The sequence below is a fragment of the Protopterus annectens genome, chromosome 5.part0 (genome assembly GCF_019279795.1).
Source record: "Protopterus annectens isolate FY-2018-M chromosome 5.part0, PAN1.0, whole genome shotgun sequence".
Classification (NCBI taxonomy): Eukaryota; Metazoa; Chordata; order Ceratodontiformes; family Protopteridae; genus Protopterus; species Protopterus annectens.
In genome coordinates, this window is record NC_056735.1 from 1,139,206,824 (window position 1) to 1,139,226,851 (window position 20,028).

The following is a 20,028-nucleotide window of genomic DNA, read 5'->3' on the forward strand; positions in this document are numbered from 1 at the left end:
CAAGCATATCCAACAATTGGAATTTCTACACTAAAAGAATACAGGGCATAAGTAAAATGCCCTATGCAGACCACCTCAAGGCCCTATCCCTGTATTCTGTTTCCTATAGGCTTTTGAGGGGAGATCTATGCCTGGCATACAGGGCATTGTCAGATCCCACTCTGATGGGCCTCCTACATATCCACAAAACAAACAGCACCAGAATTACCCATTCTAAAGACTTAAAGCTTGCCTGCAATATAAATAGTACCTGCTGGATGAGATAGGTATGCATCCCAGAGACTTCCCTGTCTATGGAACAGGCTCCCCATTCATGTGAAGCAGAGTTCCTGCCTAGCACAATTCAAGTGTAACTTGGACAATTGGATGGGAAAACAGAAATTCATCCTTGGTGTGGCACCTATGTCTCTAATGGACGTAGGTAACCTGTAAATGGTTCATCTCCCAGGCCCATGATTACACTTATCAAGGATACCAGAACTTGTCAGAGATTTGAGATGCACGGCTAGGGTTAAAAAGGCCCTTGTGGTCATTAGCCCAGTAAACACCTATGAACCTATGAACTTATGAATCTATAAACCTATGGAAAATGGTTAACCTTCCAACATACACCCCTAGTGGCCACAATCTGCTACAAGCAGTATTCAGAGAGGGCTCCAAACCTACCAGAGATAAGACTAAAGACTTGGAAATTGAGTGGCAGAAACAGTAGCATAGCTTGGGTGGGGTGAAAGAGACAACTGTCCCTGGTGCAACATTGTGGGTGAGCACAATCAGCACATCTAGATCTCTCTTTAATGCAATACTAGCTTTTGGTATAAAACCTGGGTTCTGTGATGCTCTGTGTGTGGGGTAAACTGAAGCATTTAGCAAGCAGTTTTCTACAGCTTAGAAGTAAAAAGAAAATCTGTTTTTCTTAACTAGTACCTGAGAGTGTAGTGCTCCATGCAGACAGGGTATAAACTGTAGTAGCTGTTTGCTACATTAGTGGCAAATGGTTTGCTACAGTTTTAAAGAAGAAATTCTTTGTTTTAATAAAATGTGCAGAAGGAGTATAGGGGACAGGGTACAGAAATGGGACTTGATCGACTAGGGCAGGAGGGAAAAATGTTTGTGTCATGCATAAAGACACCTAGTTGGTGTGCCAGTAGATGAAAATCCATTTTCTTCTCTTCAGTGGAGGAGCTGATGGGGCATGTAATAAGCTGATCTCCAAAATATAGCAACTGACTAATTGCAGTGTACTGTTTTTTTTGTTTGTTTTTTTTTTTTGTTTTTTGTCATTCACCTGAAGAGCTGAGGGGGTAGGGCTGTGGTTCTGTGGTTCCTGGAACCAACACAGGGAGGTGATTGAGCCAGCTGCACTTCTAGGTAGAAGGGCACAGGAGTTCAAGAAAGTATTCAGGGCTCTGGCTCCTTGGGTAAAAGAAGAAATAGATTAAGTTAAATAGCAATGGCATTGTTTCAAAACAGCATGTTTGAAGAAGATAGAACAGAAATGACATCAAGCCAGTTATGGAAATAAGTTACATAAGGAAAGCTAGTAGTAGAATGCAAAGGTCTGGGAAGTTATCCAATGAAAGGAGTGTAAGAGAAAGTGGAAGTTACAAAAGATGGATCAGGGAAAGAGGCTGGCTAACAAAGAGGATAAGAGAGCACTCACAGTGGCAAAGAAAACATCTGAGAAACTCTACCAACTTCTGAAAAGTGACTCCTCAAGTAATAGGTTCATAGGTTCATAGGAAGGTACTAGGCTATCTGCCTGAGGGCATTTATAAGCCTAGCCAGAGTGTGTTGGCTTTTGCTGCCCCATTGATTAATTAACTGATCCTCTGTCAAGCAGAGCCAATGAAGTGATCCCAGGGTGTATTTTCTGTTACCCATCCACTCGTCAAGGTTTCTCTTGAAGAGTGTTAGTGAGGGGCTCTGCCTGATGTAATTTGGAATTTTGTTCCAAAGCATGTGGAGTCTCTGTGACAGGAATCTATCCCTCCAGCATGTTCTATTTATTGTTGTGGCAAGGTTTAGCTCACTAGAGCGCATGGCTTGCCGAGACTTGGATTTCTTTAGGTGGAGCATGTACATCAATTCTGAGTTGGACATGGCTTTGTAAGTCAGGCAGAGATCACCTCTGAGTAAGTGATATGCCACTGAGTACAGCCGGAGTTTTTTCAGTCGGTCTGCATAGCACATATGTTTGAGACCAGTAATCCTCTTGGTGAGGTACTTTTATGGTCTTTCCAGCTGTTGAAAGTGTCTTGTGAGGTACATCCCAAATGGGGCATTGTACTCTATGATGGGTGTAATGAGTGACGAGTAGAGGGGCACTATAACCTCTTTATTTCTTGATGCAAACCCTTTAATAATTAGACGGGCCACATAGAAGGATTTCCTAACTACTTTGGCAATATGATTGTCAAAGGAGAGATTACTATCTACCTGGGTCCCCAGATCTCTTATTACCTCTTCTGTATTAAGGGGGCTGCCATCTATGTGGTAATTTGTGAGTGTTTTGTTTTTCCCAAATGGGATAACTATGCATTTTTTGGCATTTAGCTTGAGGCCATGACTTTGCCACCAGGTGTCCGTCTAAGTAAGGCCCTTTTGGAGGATGTCCATGTCAGCCGGAGAGTCAATTATGGCACCCAGTTTGCAGTCATCTGCGAACTTGGTTAGCCATAGTCCTCCTGTGTTTGCCTGTACTTCTGAGAAGTATATGCCAAACAGTAGGGGTCCCAGGACCAAGCCTTGTGGGACACCACTTGTGACTGGCTTAGAGTCGGACCTGGAGCCCGCTATTCTTACCATGTGAGTTCTGTCTGTAAGCCAGTTGGCAACCCATCTCATGACATAGGGGTTTATGTTCAGGCTGGTGAGTTTTTCTGCAATACCCAAGTGGGGAATGGTGTCGAAAGCCTTGGAGAGGTCAAGATAGGCTGTGTGAACCACCTTTCCCTCATCTATGGCCTTGGTGACAGTCTCAAAGAAGTCAACCAGGTTTAGTAGGCATGATCTGCCCTTAACAAAGCCGAACTGGGTCTGGTCAAGTGTTTGGAGGTTCCCAATGTCTTTGTTAATGAGTTCCATGATGATGCGCTCCATAGCCTTGCAGACCAGGCTAGTCAGGCTTATGGAGCGATAGTTACCAGGGTCAGTTGTGGCCCCTCCTTTGTGGAGAGGAATAACAGTTGCTGTGCACCATTCTATGGGCACATAGCCTGTGGAGAGGCTGAGGTTGAACAGTTTGTTTTGGAGGGGGGGTTAGTTCGTTTTGTAGTTTGTGCAAGACGCAGCCTGGGACACCATCTGGTCCCATTGACGCTGTGTTTTTGGCTTTTGAAAGGGCTGTTTTCACCTGTGCATCTGTGATTCTTGGGACACTACACTTTTCTGGTATTGTTGTGGGCCCTTTTTGAGGTGAGAGGGGGGTGAAGTTTGCACTGAATCTATCTGCCAGGATGTTGGCAATATCAGTAGGTTCAGTATATTTTGTGCTATTTTGCACTAGTTCAGTGCATATCTGCAAGTTGCCACTTCGATTCTTAACATAGCTAAAGAAGACTTTGTGGTTATCTTTTCAATCCTTGCCTATTTTTCTTTCAAAGTTAGCCTTGGATGATTTCATGAGGGACCTCAGTTTCTTACTGATACTGATCAGGGATGTCTTTCCTTCTTGGTATTTGCTTTTTTTTTCTGAACTAGTTTCCTCCTTCTATTGTATAGCCTGTTTATTGCAGGGGTCCACCAAACTGGTTTCCTTCTCTTAGAGGAGTGAGTTTTGGTTTTGCTATGGATGAAATGATCCATGCATCCTTGTAGGTGCTCATAGAGTGCATTTGTAAAGGTTTCTGCATCTTGGGCAGCGTTATCCTTTAGCGTGGGGGCTGTGAAACTTACCACCTCTGTCTTAAGTAAGGTGAAGTTTGCTTTAGAAAAGTTTTTTACTGTGGTTTCCTTAGTTGGGAATGGTGGTGGGGTGTGGACATCCAGAGTGATTAGTTTATGGTCTGATCTAACCAGTGACAGGTTGACCTCCGGTGTGAAACACCTGTCGCTCATGTTGGTGATAACCAGGTCCAATATGTTTTCACCTCTGGTAGGGGAGTTTACCAGCTGATCCAGGGCATTTGAGTTGATGAATTCCAGGAAGCGCTGGGCCTGGGAATTTGTACTGGAGTAGTTTTCCCAGTGAATGGTAGGGTAATTGAAATCGCCCAATATCAGGGTGTTTGGTAGGACCTTCATGTTTTCCAGTGTCACTGAATCTATCTGCCAGGATGTTGGAAATATCAGTAGGTTCAGTATATTTTCTGCTATTTTGCACTAATTCAGTGCATATCTGCAAGTTGCCACTAAGATTCTTAACATAGCTAAAGAAGGCTTTGTGGTTATCTTTTGAATCCTTGGCTATTTTTCTTTCGAAGTTAGCCTTGGATGATTTCATGAGGGACCTCAGTTTCTTACTGATACTGATCAGGGATGTCTTTCCTTCTTGGGATTTGCTTTTTTTTCTGAACTAGTTTCCTCCTTCTATTGTATAGCCTGTTTATTGCAGGGGTCCACCAAACTGGTTTCCTTCTCTTAGAGGAGTGAGTTTTGGTTTTGCTATGGATGAAATGATCCATGCATCCTTGTAGGTGCTCATAGAGTGCATTTGTAAAGGTTTCTGCATCTTGGGCAGCGTTATCCTTTAGCGTGGGGGCTGTGAAACTTACCACCTCTGTCTTAAGTAAGGCGAAGTTTGCTTTAGAAAAGTTTTTTACTGTGGTTTCCTTAGTTGGGAATGGTGGTGGGATGTGGACATCCAGAGTGATTAGTTTATGGTCTGATCTAACCAGTGACAGGTTGACCTCCAGTGTGAAACACCTGTCGCTCATGTTGGTGATGACCAGGTCCAATATGTTTTCACCTCTGGTAGGGGAGTTTACCAGCTGATCCAGGGCATTTGTGTTGATGAATTCCAGGAAGCGCTGGGCCTGGGAATTTTTACTCGAGTAGTTTTCCCAGTGAATGGTAGGGTAATTGAAATTGCCCAATATCAGGGTGTTTGGTAGGACCTTCATGTTTTCCAGTGTCTCCAGAAAGGTGGAATGGTGGTCCTGGGTCATGGAGGGTGATCTGTAGCAGGTCACAATTTGCATTGCAGATTTGCCCGATGTTAGTTGCACATGGATGATCTCAGAGGTATCATTTTGCGCCACTAACCTGGAGGTGTAGGTATCCTTGATGAATATGGATACACCCCCTCCTTTTGAGTTTCGGTCCATGTTCTGTGGCCAAAACGTATGGTATGAGTTGTAGCCCGGTAGTGCTGGGGTGCTCTCAGGAGCCTTGAACAAGGTTTCAGTTGCTGCACAGATGTCGACATTCTCCATACTGAGGAGTGCTTCGAGCGTGTGCATTTTGAGATTTAAACTCCTTGTGCTGAGTAGCATAACCCTCAGTTTTTTGTTAATTGTGCTGTTTACAGAGGTGGGTTTGACTTTTGAGCCTTGCCTAAAAAAGGCACTATGGGGCAGCAAGAGACTTGGCCAGTATTCGAAAGCCTAGGGGTGACAGGTGCAAGCCGTCTCTTGTGAAGCAACATGGGTTGTCGAGCATGTCGTCCCAGGCTGACAGACACTGGATCCCCTTTGAATGACACCAAAAGCTTAGCCAATTGTTGAAATTGATCATTTTTTCTTTATACTGAGGTATCATTCTTGGTGAGGGCAGGATGCTACTCAGGGTCATTGTCATACCAGCCTGGGCTATATGATCAGAGAGCTCTTCCATATCTCTTTTCATGTAGTCCAGGGAGGTACGTCTCAGGTCATTCACACCAACATGAACAATGACAGAGTCATATCTGTTCTTGTTCTGGAGTGAACTGAGTGCTTGTGTTATGTGGTGGATTCTGGCTCCCAACAGGCAGCTAACAGTAACCTTCTGCTTGTCCAGCCTAGTGAGTGGGACATCAGTGTGCCTGACTATAGAGTCACCTATTACTAGTGTGTTAGTTATGTTATTTCGCCTTAAGGGCTGTGATTGTGCGGCACACTGATTTTGTGTTTTATGTGTTGTCTGGTTTGTGATGGGAAGTGCAGGTTGTTTGGGTGTCTGCTTTGGAGGTCTCTGATGCTTTTGCAGGTTTTTATTTAGAGCCTCCGAGTATGATTTTGTGTATTTATGTGTATTTTTTGCCAGTGCTGTTTTAGTAGGTCTATGTGCTGCTGGAGTTGTGGTGCAAGTGTTAACCTTCTCCTCTTGACTGTCTGTTCCAGTCTTGGGTGGAGACAGCTTAGCTTCCAGTTTGGCTGTATAATTGCATCTCTTGCATATGTTAGTGTTTTGTGGTAGGGGGATAGGCTGTCTGTGTATATGACGCAGTTGTAACATTGCCTCAGGATACCCAGATTCACCAGCTGGACTGGAGAGTGCACCTGAAGTTGCCCTTTGGTCATGCCTGAATAGTAGGGTGAGCTGCTTAGTCGCTTGGTTGGCAAGGGGTAAATAAAGAGCCTTGCCCTGCTGGGCAATCAGTGTCAGGGTATATTAGTGCAAAAATGCAAAGACGTTGTATCAGGTTACATGTCAAAAACAGAACATAAAAAGATGGCAGATGCCATCCATAAGGGATGCTATCAACTATTTGCACACCATTCCAGGGGACATCAAGGGCAAATGGAAATTTGGAAAATGGAAATTGACTCTGAATGCAAGCATTGTGCTGAATGTATTTAGCATAGCATGCAGGTAGTTCTGTTTTACATATTTGCTTAGTTTTTTGTTTGAAAGTACTGCCTCTGTGTTATTGCTACAATTTTACTGTGCACTGTTTTAAGCCTTGCCTCTGAATGTGAGAATTGTGCTGAAGGTAGTTACACAAATGTAGAGTGCATTTACTGGACTATTGTAACTGTTTTTAGAACTTCTGGGCAATCATTGGGACACACGCGTGTTACCTGAACACCCTCCCATGCTCCCTAACGCTGTGATGTAATTTCAACATATATTGTATTTACTAGGGCAGTACTAACTCTGTAAACTAGTCAGCATTTCCCACTGTGGCTACTGGTATTTAACGAATAGACTGCCTGAATCATTGCTGTTACCCTGTAGGTTGTGTCTGCAATAAACTACTAATTCCTCTACTATTATCTGGTATGTTTGTCCTCCCTCTTTTTTCTCAGTGTTGAAAGCTAACGCACAGCTATATACAGCCTAAAGGAAGTGAATGTAGCCCAGGAACATTATTAGTGCCTCGCAAGTGCAAATTAATGTTATGCTCACTTACCTAGCATGCACCATACCTCATAATAGTATAGTATATATTTACCTCCCACATTCTCCATGCACATGCACCCACAGCTTCCCCAAATCAGTACTTTGCCCATATAATTTTTTACTGTTGCCTACCCACAACAAGACTTTATTGCACCTATTTTTGTCTCCTTTTTCATACAGCTCTAGCTCTACTTCTCTCGTGGCTGTCCCCCCCAAGTGAACAATTTCTGAAATTTATCCTGCAAACAACTGTAGGCAAAAGGACTCACTACTGGGACTGTTACTCTCTGAAATATTCTTATGTAGGTGTATTCCCTGTTAACTAATTATTGCATCTAGTTGTTAGTGCTTTTACTTAATTTTATTATATTGGCATAGCGTGCACATTTGCAAGGTCTTTTCTCCTCCTATCATTCCCTGCCATTGCAACTAACTGCCACTAGGTGAAAGCAGAACACCACCAAACAGCTGAATCTTAGCCCAGATAAGCAGCTCATCCTGTAAGCAGGACAGTGCTCTACAGATGTTTAAATTCTCCAATATTTCTGTCTAGTGTAAAGGTACCAAGTTCCTTCACAGTAGTTATTTTTCCATTCACAGTGAATAAATAGTGGAAACACAGTAACTGACATAATTCTTGCAATGAAGGCACAACGCTGCTTACCTTCATTACTTAGTCAGACTTCTGATACTCATTTTTAGCTCTTACCTCCTAGGTACGGCTCTGCCCATTCCAGTCATCCTTGGTTTGCTTGGGCCTATTCCACTCTCCCTACCCTATCCCCATTCCCACCCACCCCAGCTCATTTTCTTTATACCTAACCTTACCATATCCACAGCCAACCCCTATCCCGCAGCCAATCATGCAAACGACTACCACCACACCCTCCCCCTCCTTTGCTCTCATATTATACACTCTACATATAGTACCTCCCCACTCATAAAGTTGGTACAGTCCATCCTACCAATATAATATCAGGACCCCTATACATTCCACAGGGTTATCTCTATACACTCCTACTACTTCTAACAAACCAAACATGTACTCCCATCAAATAATTCTAACACTAGGACTCACCATCACAGCCAATCTATCCTCACCCTACATCAACAATATTACAGTCCGCAGCATAAGTCAACCCACCTCAACCTCACCTCCAACATTCACTAACTATCCCTTATTCATCTCACCCTCACTCCCTAACCACACTACCTATGACCTACACCCCTGCAAACTCCTCCATTATCACAGTAAATCTAGCGTATCCATACAATGTGACTTAGCCTTCTCTAAATACCTACAAACCATAATAAACATTGCCTCTCACCTGCTACACAGTGGCAATATCAACCCCAACCTAGGTCCAATAACAAGCCCAACAAATCACCAAAATCAGCCTATAACCAATACAAGCCTACTTAAGAAAACATCCAATATTTTAATAATAAATCATAACATAGGAAGCATCCTTAACAAAACCACTGAGTTCCATGCAATCATAGCATTATACTTAACTGACATCATCCTCCTCAGAAAAACATGACTCAAAACACACATTAAAAATTAAGAAATACTTCCCCCTGGTTATAGCATACTATGAAGAGACCGTGCAGCTAAAAGAGGAGGCGGATTTGCTCCTCTATATCAGAACAACATCAATGTTGAACTATTTAACATATATATCCCTGCATTTAATAATGCAGTGATCCTACTTAATACACAAAAACAGCTAAATATCTTAGGATCATATATCCCTCCAGGAGATAACATCAAAACCCTAGAATCTCTTCTCCACTGGACATCAAAAACCCTCCCCCACAAAACCATTATACTAGGTGTCTCCAATATTGATTGGACCTCACTTAACTCACCCCACCCCTCAAATCATATAAACCTTTATGGCTTCTCACAGCTCATACAAACCCCCTACTAGGGTAGACAAAACCTCAAAAAAGAATCAGTACTAGACTGGATTCTCACCAATCGCCGTCTTCCACTCATAATTTTGGTACACTACCCGACACGTTAAGTGACCACCTCCCAACCTTTTTCATCAGAGACCAAACTAAACTCACTATAACTAGCTCTCTTAAACCCATCAGATACACTAAAAAACTTCAGGGCTGACGACCTTAATACAGCCCTTAAACACTCTAACCGGTCCGCCATTTTAACACTTCCTTTAGATGAAGCAGTTAAGTATTTCAACACTATCTTCTTAAGCATTCTCAACCAACGTGCCCCACCAAGACAGATACGCACTAAAACCATCTATGCCCCATGGTTTACCAAGAGCACTAGGCAACTTATGAAACAAAAGGACAAAGCATGAGACACCTGGTACAAAAACAAAACTACTCCTAATAGGCAAACATTCTTAGAACTGAGAAACACTGTAAAAAACAAATCAGACTAGACAAACAAAAATACTATAATGAAATTCAAACTAAGCACAATACCAACCCACAAACGTTCTGGTCCGCTACAAACCGTATTCTCCAACCAGGTAAATCACCAAACTCCTCATCCAAACATAGACACCACCTCTATAAACACAGCCACCTAATTCAATGTGTTCTTTAGCAACTCTGTACTAAAGCTGTCAACAGACCCACCCTCCTTCACCCCCACGTTGCTATATAACCCATCAAATAACACCAACTCCTTCACCATTCAACCTGTACCAACTTACACCAGCTATAGACACCTAACCAAACTTAAACCCATCATCCTAACAGTAGACAAGCTACCTGCCAAATTCCCACAAATAGCCACCAAAGCCATTTCCTACCCAATATCTATAACCGTTAACAGATTAATCTCAGAACAAAAGGTGCCACTTCTCTGGAAAATCTCCTACATTATACCAATACACAAAGGGGCACCTCCACTGACCTAACAAACTACCACCTTATAAATATAATTTCCCCACTGGCTAAAATACTGGAAAAAATATATCCACACCCAGATCCTAACACATCTCCTCTCCAACAATCTTCTTGCTGAAACTCTACACGGATTCTGCCCTAACCATAGCACTACCACTGCACTCATCTATTTTAGTAACCTAGAAAATATGCAATGCAACAACGGTCAACTAGTGTCTGCAGTTTTCCTTGACTTATCAAAGGCATTTGATACAGTCTCCCATACAAAACTTCTAACATCACTCTCAGAATTAAACCCCCCTACTCTATTATGGTTTGAAGACTACCTCTCCCAATGCCAACAAGTTGTTCAGTGGAAAAACTCCCTCCCCCCTACTTCCTGTAAAACTAGGAGTACCCAAAGGATCAATCCTAGGACCCCTACTTTTCACTATATTTACAAATAATCTTCACAAAACCTGGTTCAATATGCTAATGACTCCACCTTAATCTGCTCTGCTCCCACTCACCAACAACTTCACTTCAAACCCAAAAAGCCTTTACATCCATCAAAACCTGGTTAACAAACTCCCAGCTAATACCAAGTCCTAAAAAGACCCAACTTATGCTCTTTCATCCTTCCAAAGCAGCAGTACCTACTCCCCCGTTCTCTATTTCTGCATTAGATAATACCCCTATCTCCCACATCACACAAACCAAATTACTAGGGGTCATTATTGACAATAATATGAAATTTGACAAACACATACCTCATACAATAACCAAAGTCAATAAAAAACTAGGCACTCTTTACAGATTTAAAAACTAACCAGCAACAGTAAAGTTACCCTAGCTTATACCCATCTTCTCTCTACCCTACTGTATGCTTCTCCTGTCCTAATTAATCTAACAAGAGTGATTTAAACAAGCTATCAGTATGCTTCAACAAAATAGTAAAAATTGCCACAAATTCCTTCTACAGCACCCACCACTGTCAAGCCCCAAAACCGCTTTCCTGGCTGGAACTCCCAAACACCTTAGCTCTAAACCAACTTCTTCTAGCTTAACAAATAGTGTACCAAAGTGACAAAACTCCAGCCTTACAAAACCTGATTACCCTCTACTCCAGTAACTGAGAACTTGGATCCATTAACAAGGCACTAATTGCAATATCCAAAGGTCATTACAGCTCTGGTGACTCCCTGTATTCTAGCAACATTTCCAAGACTTGGGAACTCCCTACCACTACAAATCAGTGTACAACCTAACAAAACCATCTTCAAAAAACAGCTTATTTCCCACCTAAACAACTCCTGGACATGCAACTGCCTAGCACCTGGCTGACATATTCTAACACCTTTCCCCTACCCAGTATCCAACCTCTTCTTTAAAACACCCACAGATGCACTATATATTATCACATGTTACTTACCAACTCACTGCTGCCTACACCCCACTGTCCCATCTTTACTCAATAACTCTCCCCTAGACTAAGTTGAAAAGCTTTCCCTTAAAATGTCAACAAACCTCATATGAACTCCTCCTTTGACAAACTGGATAGCATTTTTAGTTTTTCCTTTCTTCTCTTATCTTCATTACATCTTCAAGGTTATCTCTACTAAACATACTGTATGAACAACAATCATATGTTACTACATGCTATACTTTTAATTGTATGACTAAACCACTATGCTTATGTAAATATCTTATGCAATCATATGTTATTATCTGCTATATTTTATAACTGTATGTCTAAACCACAATGCTCATGCAAATATCCTATGTATAGTATGTTAGCAATTGATTTGGAGCTTTCTCCCCGGGCCTCTGCTGAAAATAGACAGGTCTGTCCAGTCGAACCTTCCTGGTAAACAAATGTAAAACAAAAATAATAAATAAATAACTTAAAAAGCTTCTGAAGGAAGAAAACCTTACAAAATCTTTCACATGCACAGTGTACTCTGAAAAAAGAAAGAGAACGCACCACAGAAGAAGTCAAAGTGCACTATGGAAGATGAAGTCAATGAAAGCAGCTGGCTCAGATGAAGCCACTGCAGATATAATCAAAATGTTGGGGGCTTTAGTAGAAAAAGGACTACTAAGGTTATTTATTCCAGTAAGGAGCAAGAGACTTGTATCCCAGATGACTCGTAATAAAAATGTTAGCATCAGTGTATAAGAATAAAAGTGGTATTCACAACTGTGGACAGTACAAAAGTTTCAAACTCTTGTCACACTGCAAGAAAGTGCTGCAAAGGATGACTGATAAATTATTACACAGAGTAACAGAAACTAAAAAGGGTATGAAGAGTTTGGATTCAGATCAAAATGCAGTAGAACTGAACCAGTGTTTGCAGTAAGACAGATAGAAAAAAATTAAGATGAAATCAGTCTAAGAAGGCACTCCTTGACTTGGAGAAAACATATGACAAGGTCCCAAGAAAGCTGACTTGGGTGGTGCTATGATGGTTTGAAGTAATGGCAACATTGGAAGAATTAGTGCAGGTTACATCCAGGGATCTAATAGCCAAAGTGTGGACAGTGTTTGGACTCATAAAAGGATTCCCAGTGGGAGTGGGTATGCTTCAGGACCCAGATATGAGCCTACTGCTGTTCACACTGCTGAAGAACTACATCAGCAAACAGGTCCAAAGAAACAGATCACCAAAGCTACTTTCTGCAGATGATGTGGCACTAAAGGCAGATTCTTAACAAGAAATCCAACAAATGATAGGTAACTGAAGTGCAAAACTTAAGGTATATTGGATGAAACAGTATAAATAAGACTATAAGTCAGCAAACTGAGCAAAAATCAGAAGTTTAAAGTTGATATAGAAGGAAAACAGTGGAACGTTAACAGCTTTAAGTATCTAAGAAGCCTAAATGAAGAGGTCAAAGTTAGAAATAGAGATGCCATAGCCAAATGGCACAGAATGTCATTTATAATATGTGACAGAAGAATACCAAAGAAGTTAAAAAGTAAGGTGTACAAACAGTGGGGCAAAAAGTGCTTCTGTATGGCACAGAAACATGGGCAGTGAAGGCATAACAGTTGAGACAGCTTGAAATGATGGATATTAATTGCCTGAGACTGGTAACAGGATGCACACTGTGGGACAGATGAAGATTTGAAGACATCACATCAGAAGCCAAAGTAATCCCAATTACAGAGACAGTCAAAGAGAACATATTACATTGGTTTGGTCACGTGCAGAAAAACAGAAAATAATCTGACAAGGCAGATGTGGAAGAGACAGAAAAAAGATAAGAGAATATAAGGATGTCCAGCCAGCAGATGCATGGATTGCATGAGAAAAGACATGCGACAGGTGCCATGACTATCAAAGAAGGTATGAGAGTGGCTCTGACTAATGAGAGTCAATGTGGCATCACAAGCCCATGTTAAAATGGGAAAATGGGGTGGGGGTAATGACTATGATGACAATTATTCATGTAACCTGTTCTTCCACAGCAATGGCCAAACTCTGCAATACACCTTTAATATTGTCCACAGCCAATTGCATGTTAGTAAACTTTGGCATCTTGTGGTAAAAACACCAGTTATACTGGTCTCCCATCCACAAAACACTTTTTATGGTTGCAAAATCTACCAAAGCACTTGTCCCTTCTCATATTAAGTAACAAACTGGAACTCCATTTTATACAGGACTTGGAGAGGTGTGGAACTGTGAGTAACTAGCTTATCATCAAAAAGGAAATAGATTTAAATTATTGTAATTATTTCAAGTCTGCTTAAATATTTAAATCACACTTATAGTGACCTATGTGGTGATACTACTTTGTACATTTCTGCTCCGTTCCATCAGATTGCATTTTTTCAGTTTGTTCTGGAACTTGGTCTTGTATTTTAATAAGCAGTTGTGGGAAGATTGTGTTTCTGCATTATTCTGCACATCTATTTCCACAAGAAGAATTACTTGTAAAGCTATACATTTGTATTTTAAACCCAGCTGGGCCATACTCTTGTACTTTAATTCACAGGTGAGGCAGAACTGCATTCTACAGTTAACAGATTTTTGCTCTACTCATTTTACTGCATTTTGCATAAACAGTGTTACTGGTAAATTTCTGCATAGTCTGGCACCTTGAACTGTAGTAGAAGTTTAATAGTGACAGAATTGTCTCTGCTCCAGTTTGTGCTTCTGTGCTTTTATATTCTGCTTATCATTTACCTGTTTGCATTCTGTCTTCCCCACTCCCCACCCCCAATAATGCATTAAGCTCAAAGATCTCCAGTATCACCTTTATTTGACCTTATGCCTCTGCAACTAGCCTGCTTGTCCCTTATTTTTTTTCCCCAGCCCTCCCACACTTTTGAATGTCTCTGCCCTCAACCCCTTATGATAATCTGATTTGAAAAGTCCCTCTCTCCCCTCTTTCATTGCTATTGACTGTTGTATAAGCTATTTATTACTCTTCCCACCCATTGTTTTCCAGAGATCAATGATACTGAGTGCCCACCCAGCAAACCAGTATTGCTGTTGAATAAACCTCCTTTACTGCATATTGTCTCCTGCTCATTATCCTGGAGCTCAGCAAAGTTTGGAGCCCTAGCCTGCATTCCAGAAGTGTTTTATTTATATCCAATGCCATCCAGGCAAAATTAATTACATTTGATTACTAAGTTGCATTTGAGTTATTTTGAGTTACCGCTTACTCTTTCCTGCTTTTATGTGTACATTTCACTCATGTTTTTGTAAAAAAATGGTCTTCCTCTCTCTGTTACTGCTGTAAGTCTTAAAATTGCCTTCAACGAGGGATTAACAGCTAGTTGCTTAAGTGGTTTGTGTTAGCATTGTACCTGTGGGTCTCTTATACTGTGTTTTCACACTAGAAGGACTGGGTTTATTCATCCTGTGGCAGGAGGTGTTTGCCTGGTCTATCTGAGTTGGTAAATCCACAAAAGACTTGTATCATAGTCATCATACTGGCCAGAGGACTCATTATTTAGTTTTCTGTTTTTTTATGTGCTGCTGTAAATTTTGCACATTTATGTGGGTTAGCAGTATCCTGTACAGTAGCAAACACCTGGAAGGCACATTTTTACTGTGGAATGATCTATAAAACTGCAACCTGTAAAACAGCACTATACCTTGTGCACCAACAAGCAGCTAGTTGGGCATCGGGTGGCAATACCAACAGATTTAGTAGAATTCAATATTGTGTAAACATTTAAGTTAATAGAATTTAGTACTATTTAACATAATCTGCCCCAGTGAAGGACCCTTATTAATTTGCAGCAACAAAGCACTCTTAATAGCCTTCTAACCCCAATGCACCACCTACTTGTAGCTCACAAATCAAAGGAGTGGACAGTATGGATATGCAATTTCCTAACTTCTTTGTAGCCAGCTTGGAGGATATGGGCATCTTGAGACAATGTAGCAATTGTCTCATGTACACAGTATGCAAGAATTGTGCTTACACAATGACACTAAACTCTCACATACAAGTGTACATCAGGTTGTTGAAACCACGCACACAATACCTACCTCACATAACGCACAACACTCACGTAGACTAACATATGCTGAGGCAACTAAGGTCACCTAGATGACCCTTTGTTAAAACTATGGTTCAGCAAGCCCACTGGCATTCAGAAAAAAACTAACACCATACTGTCACTTTCAGTGTAGCTCCAAACACTAAGACACTAAGGCAAGCAAACACACTTCCCAGGACTGCCATCATTGGGGACAAAAGGGCCTCACAGAGACAGATGCTTGGTGTCAAAGTCATGGCCTCAAGCTCAATGTCAATAAGTGCATTGTCATCCCCTTTGGGAAAAACTCGTTATCCATGAACTACCACATAGGCGGTATCTCACTAAACACTGAAAGTGTGATAACAGACCTCAGGATACAGGTGGACAGTAGTCTCTCTTTAGTTGCTTATCTGGAGCCAAGATCCACCAAATCACGCATGCACTCAGGTCATTATGCCATAGGTACCAGTATGATTCCATCATAGTCCATGTAGGTGCAAATGACCACAGATGTATCTCGCTGGATAGTATTAAGAGAGACAATATGGAGATTTCAGACTATTCACCTCATGCTGGTATAAGCCTAGCACTGAGCAGCATATTATGATCACCATAGATGATGGCACAATATAAGCAAAAGATAATTAATTTCAACAACTGTCTGTTTCTGTGGTGTCATTCTAAGGGGATCCAATATTTTTCCAGCTTGGGAGGACATGAACAAAAGACCACATTTTTTGCCAAGGATGGTCTGCACATTTCCCCTCTTGGCTTTTGAATACTGCCTACAACTTTATCCACCCATAGTGCCTTTTTAGGCAAAACTCAATCAAACCTCAAGATGTTACTGGTCAATGCCAGGAGCCTAAATAAAAAAACTGCGCTTCCTCAAAGCCCTCCTTACACTCAAGAATACAGACATCTGTGCACTTATTGAGACATGGTTTAAAGCAGCAGAGAGTACCCTGGTAGTGCAAGGTTTCAGTTTCTTCCACACTTTAAGACCAGTAGCTGTACAGACAAAGGCTAAATGTGGGGGTGTCTCAATATACATCAGTAACATACATACCTCTTGGGTACTCAAACAAGATGACATGCTGGAGTTCCTCCATGTGCAGCTCATAACAGGCAAAATCTCATACCATATCCTAGCCAGTTATAGGCCACCCTCTAAGTCCAGGAAACTCACAATGCATACTTGAACCTGCTGCAAACACTTACCATCCAACTTAACACCCTACTCATGGGAAACTTTAATTACCCTTCTATAGACTGAGAATCCTACATAGCCTCATATTTACAGTCACAGAAGTTCCTTGACTTTATAAATATAAATACCTTTGACCAAATAGGGAATACTCCCACTAGAGGCTACAAGCTCTAACATACTTGACCTTGAGCTCGCAAATATGAGAGAACACTGCACTCTCTTCCCCCATGTCTTGTCCTCCCATGTAAGGTCCGACCATAAAGCTGTCTCCTTTGAAATCAGAATTAACTCCCTAATCCCATTAAAACCAATAATAGTTAGGAACTACTTCAAGGAAATTACCTGTTATAAAGTGATGGTTTGTTAAAATTTAATGCCCCTGAAAACCCAGAGAACACAGCAGCCTATGCTGAATTGCTCTCAGAAACTCTCTACAACTATGTTAATGCTTGCATAGAGGCTGCTGTACCTACCAAAAATAAGCCCAGGACTAGTCCCTGCAACAATCACCCTGGTGGCATCCCATATTAAACAGGATATAAAACAAAAGGGAAAAATTATGGCAAAAATCAGGACAGAAAATTCCGATAAAAATAAAAGCTCTCTCATCAAAGTAAATAGACAGCTAAGAGGGATAATTAGGTTAAGCAAAGTAAGCTTCAAGGTTAAGATAGCCTCCCAGGTGAAAGATAACCATAAGGCCTTCCACAGTTATGTCAGGAACCTCAAGGGCAACATGTAGCAATGTGCTGAACTCGTGGTTAATGGTGCCATATTCACTGAGTCTGGTGATAAAATGAACCTGCTAGCAGACAAATATAGCTACAGCTTTACCTCTCACAGTCGCAGTGGGCCTTGATAACAAACCAGGATTTTTCCTGAATAGTCTAAAATATGAATTATCATGACCCCTGGAGTCATTATTTAACTGCAGTGTTAAAACAGGTTTTGTGCCACATGAATGGAGGACTGGGGCAGTCATTTGGCTTCATAAAGGAGGATCTTCAACACATACTGGAAACTACAAACCCATTATGGCTTTGTCAAGGGAAGGTCATGCTTACTGAATCTGGTGAACTTCTTTGAAAAGGTCACTAAGGCAATGGATGAGTGGAAAATGGTGCATACTACCTACCTAGATTTGGTTAAGGCATTTGATACAATATCCCACTCAGGCATTGTCAATAAACTTACTGAACTAGGTATAAACCCCTTTATAGTACACTGGATAGTTAGCTGGTTTGCTGGTAGGATCCAGAAGGTTAGAATCTGTGAAGCAACCTCCACATAGAGGCCAGTCACCAATCGAGTCCCTAGGGCTCTGTGCTAGGCCCACTCCTCATTGTCATCTACTTCCCAATGTCAAAGGCCTCTGGCTAACCAAGTTTGCAAATGATTGCAAACTGGGAGCAGTCATTGAATCTCCCCATAATAAGAACACCCTCCAGGAAGATCTAATACAGATAAGCGGTTGGTGCCAAATCCATGACTTAAAACTCAACACCAAGTAATGTATTATAGTACCTTTTAGAAAGTCTACCACCCCAAGGTAATTATGTCATCAATAAAACACCCTTGAAACTTGATTCATCAGTCAGGAATCTCGGAACTCATGTGGATAGTAACCTAGCCTTTGACCAACATGTGTTCAAGGTAGTAAGCATCCTTTTATGTTGCTCAACGTATAAGTAAGGGCATGGTATCTAGGTCAAGAGAGGTCATTATACCACTGAAACCAGCACTCATCTGATCATAGGTTCATAGGAGATTACTAGGCTAACAGCCATAGACCCCTTACTAGCCTATCCATATTTATCCCAAGTTGCCCCAGTTGTCAGTAGTTAAGTGAGTGAAGTTCATAGAGGTATGAGTCTATGATAATTAATACTGAGTGCCTTTGTCCATGAGGGAATTGACCACTACCCCAGGAGTGAATTTACAGTCACCCATCTATTGAGCTAGGTTGCGTTTGTAGAGGGTTAGGGAGGGGCTCTGCTTAACATGAATTTGTTCAGTGAAGAGGCTAGGTTAAGTGCCCAGAAGCAAATGAGCCTCCTGCCATTTGATTTACGAATGTGTAGCATTTCCATCAGGGCCAGGTCAGAGACTACCCTTTAAGCTGGGCACAGATCTCCCCTTAGCAGCCTGTAGGAGACAGAAAACAGTGACAGGGCTTTCAGTTTTTCCATGTAGGACTTTTTTCTGTACCCTGTATTTTCTTGTTGAGAAACCTCTGTAGTCTCTTCAGCAGTTGCAGGTGTCTGGTGAGATACAAGCAAAAGGGAGCATTGTACCCATTTATTGGTCTGATAAGGGCTGAGTACAGTGGAACTATAACATCTTTAAATCTAGCTGTGATGCCTTTACTTTTGAGATGTGCCACATGGAATGATTTCCTTACCACCGTGGATATGTAGTGATCAAAGTTCATATTGTTGTCAAGCTGAGTACCCATATCACACCACTGGGTCTACAGTTAGGGGGGTGCTATCTATAATCTAATTAGAGTGGGTGTTAGCTTTCCCAAAGGACATGATAATTCATTTTTTGTATTTAGCTTCAGTCTAGGGCTTTGGCACAAATCATTTGTGTTAACCCTTTCTGCAATATATTAGCATCACTAGGGGACTCAGTGATTGCTCCCAATTTGTAAATGTCAACAAACTTAGTCAGCTGTCCATTTCTGCCCGGACTTTAGAGAAATAAATTCTGAACAGTAAAGGGTCCAGCACAGAGCTCTGTGGTATGCCACTGGTGACTGGTCTTTTCTGAGATGTGAAGTCGCTCACTTTGACAGTATGTTTCCTTTCAGTGACCCAATTGGCTACCCATCCAATTCCCAATTGGGAGAGTTTCTCTATAAAACCTGAGTGGGGGATTATGTCAAATGCCTTGGCTAGGCCAAGGCAGGCGGTATGCACTATCTTTCCCTCATCCAGGGCCTTGGTGCCTTTTTTGAAGAAGTCAACCAGGTTTAACAGGCATGACCTACCCCTAACAAATCTGAACAGGGTTGGGTCCAAAGTTTGTAGAATACTATATCCTTGTTGATAAGGTCTCTGCCTTTTTTCATTACTTTAAGTTTTTTTTTGTTTCTAATACCATGATGGGAATGGACCCCATTCCTAAGCCAAAATTTGATTAAAGTTCATGAAATTAGTATTGTTTCAATCTTTTT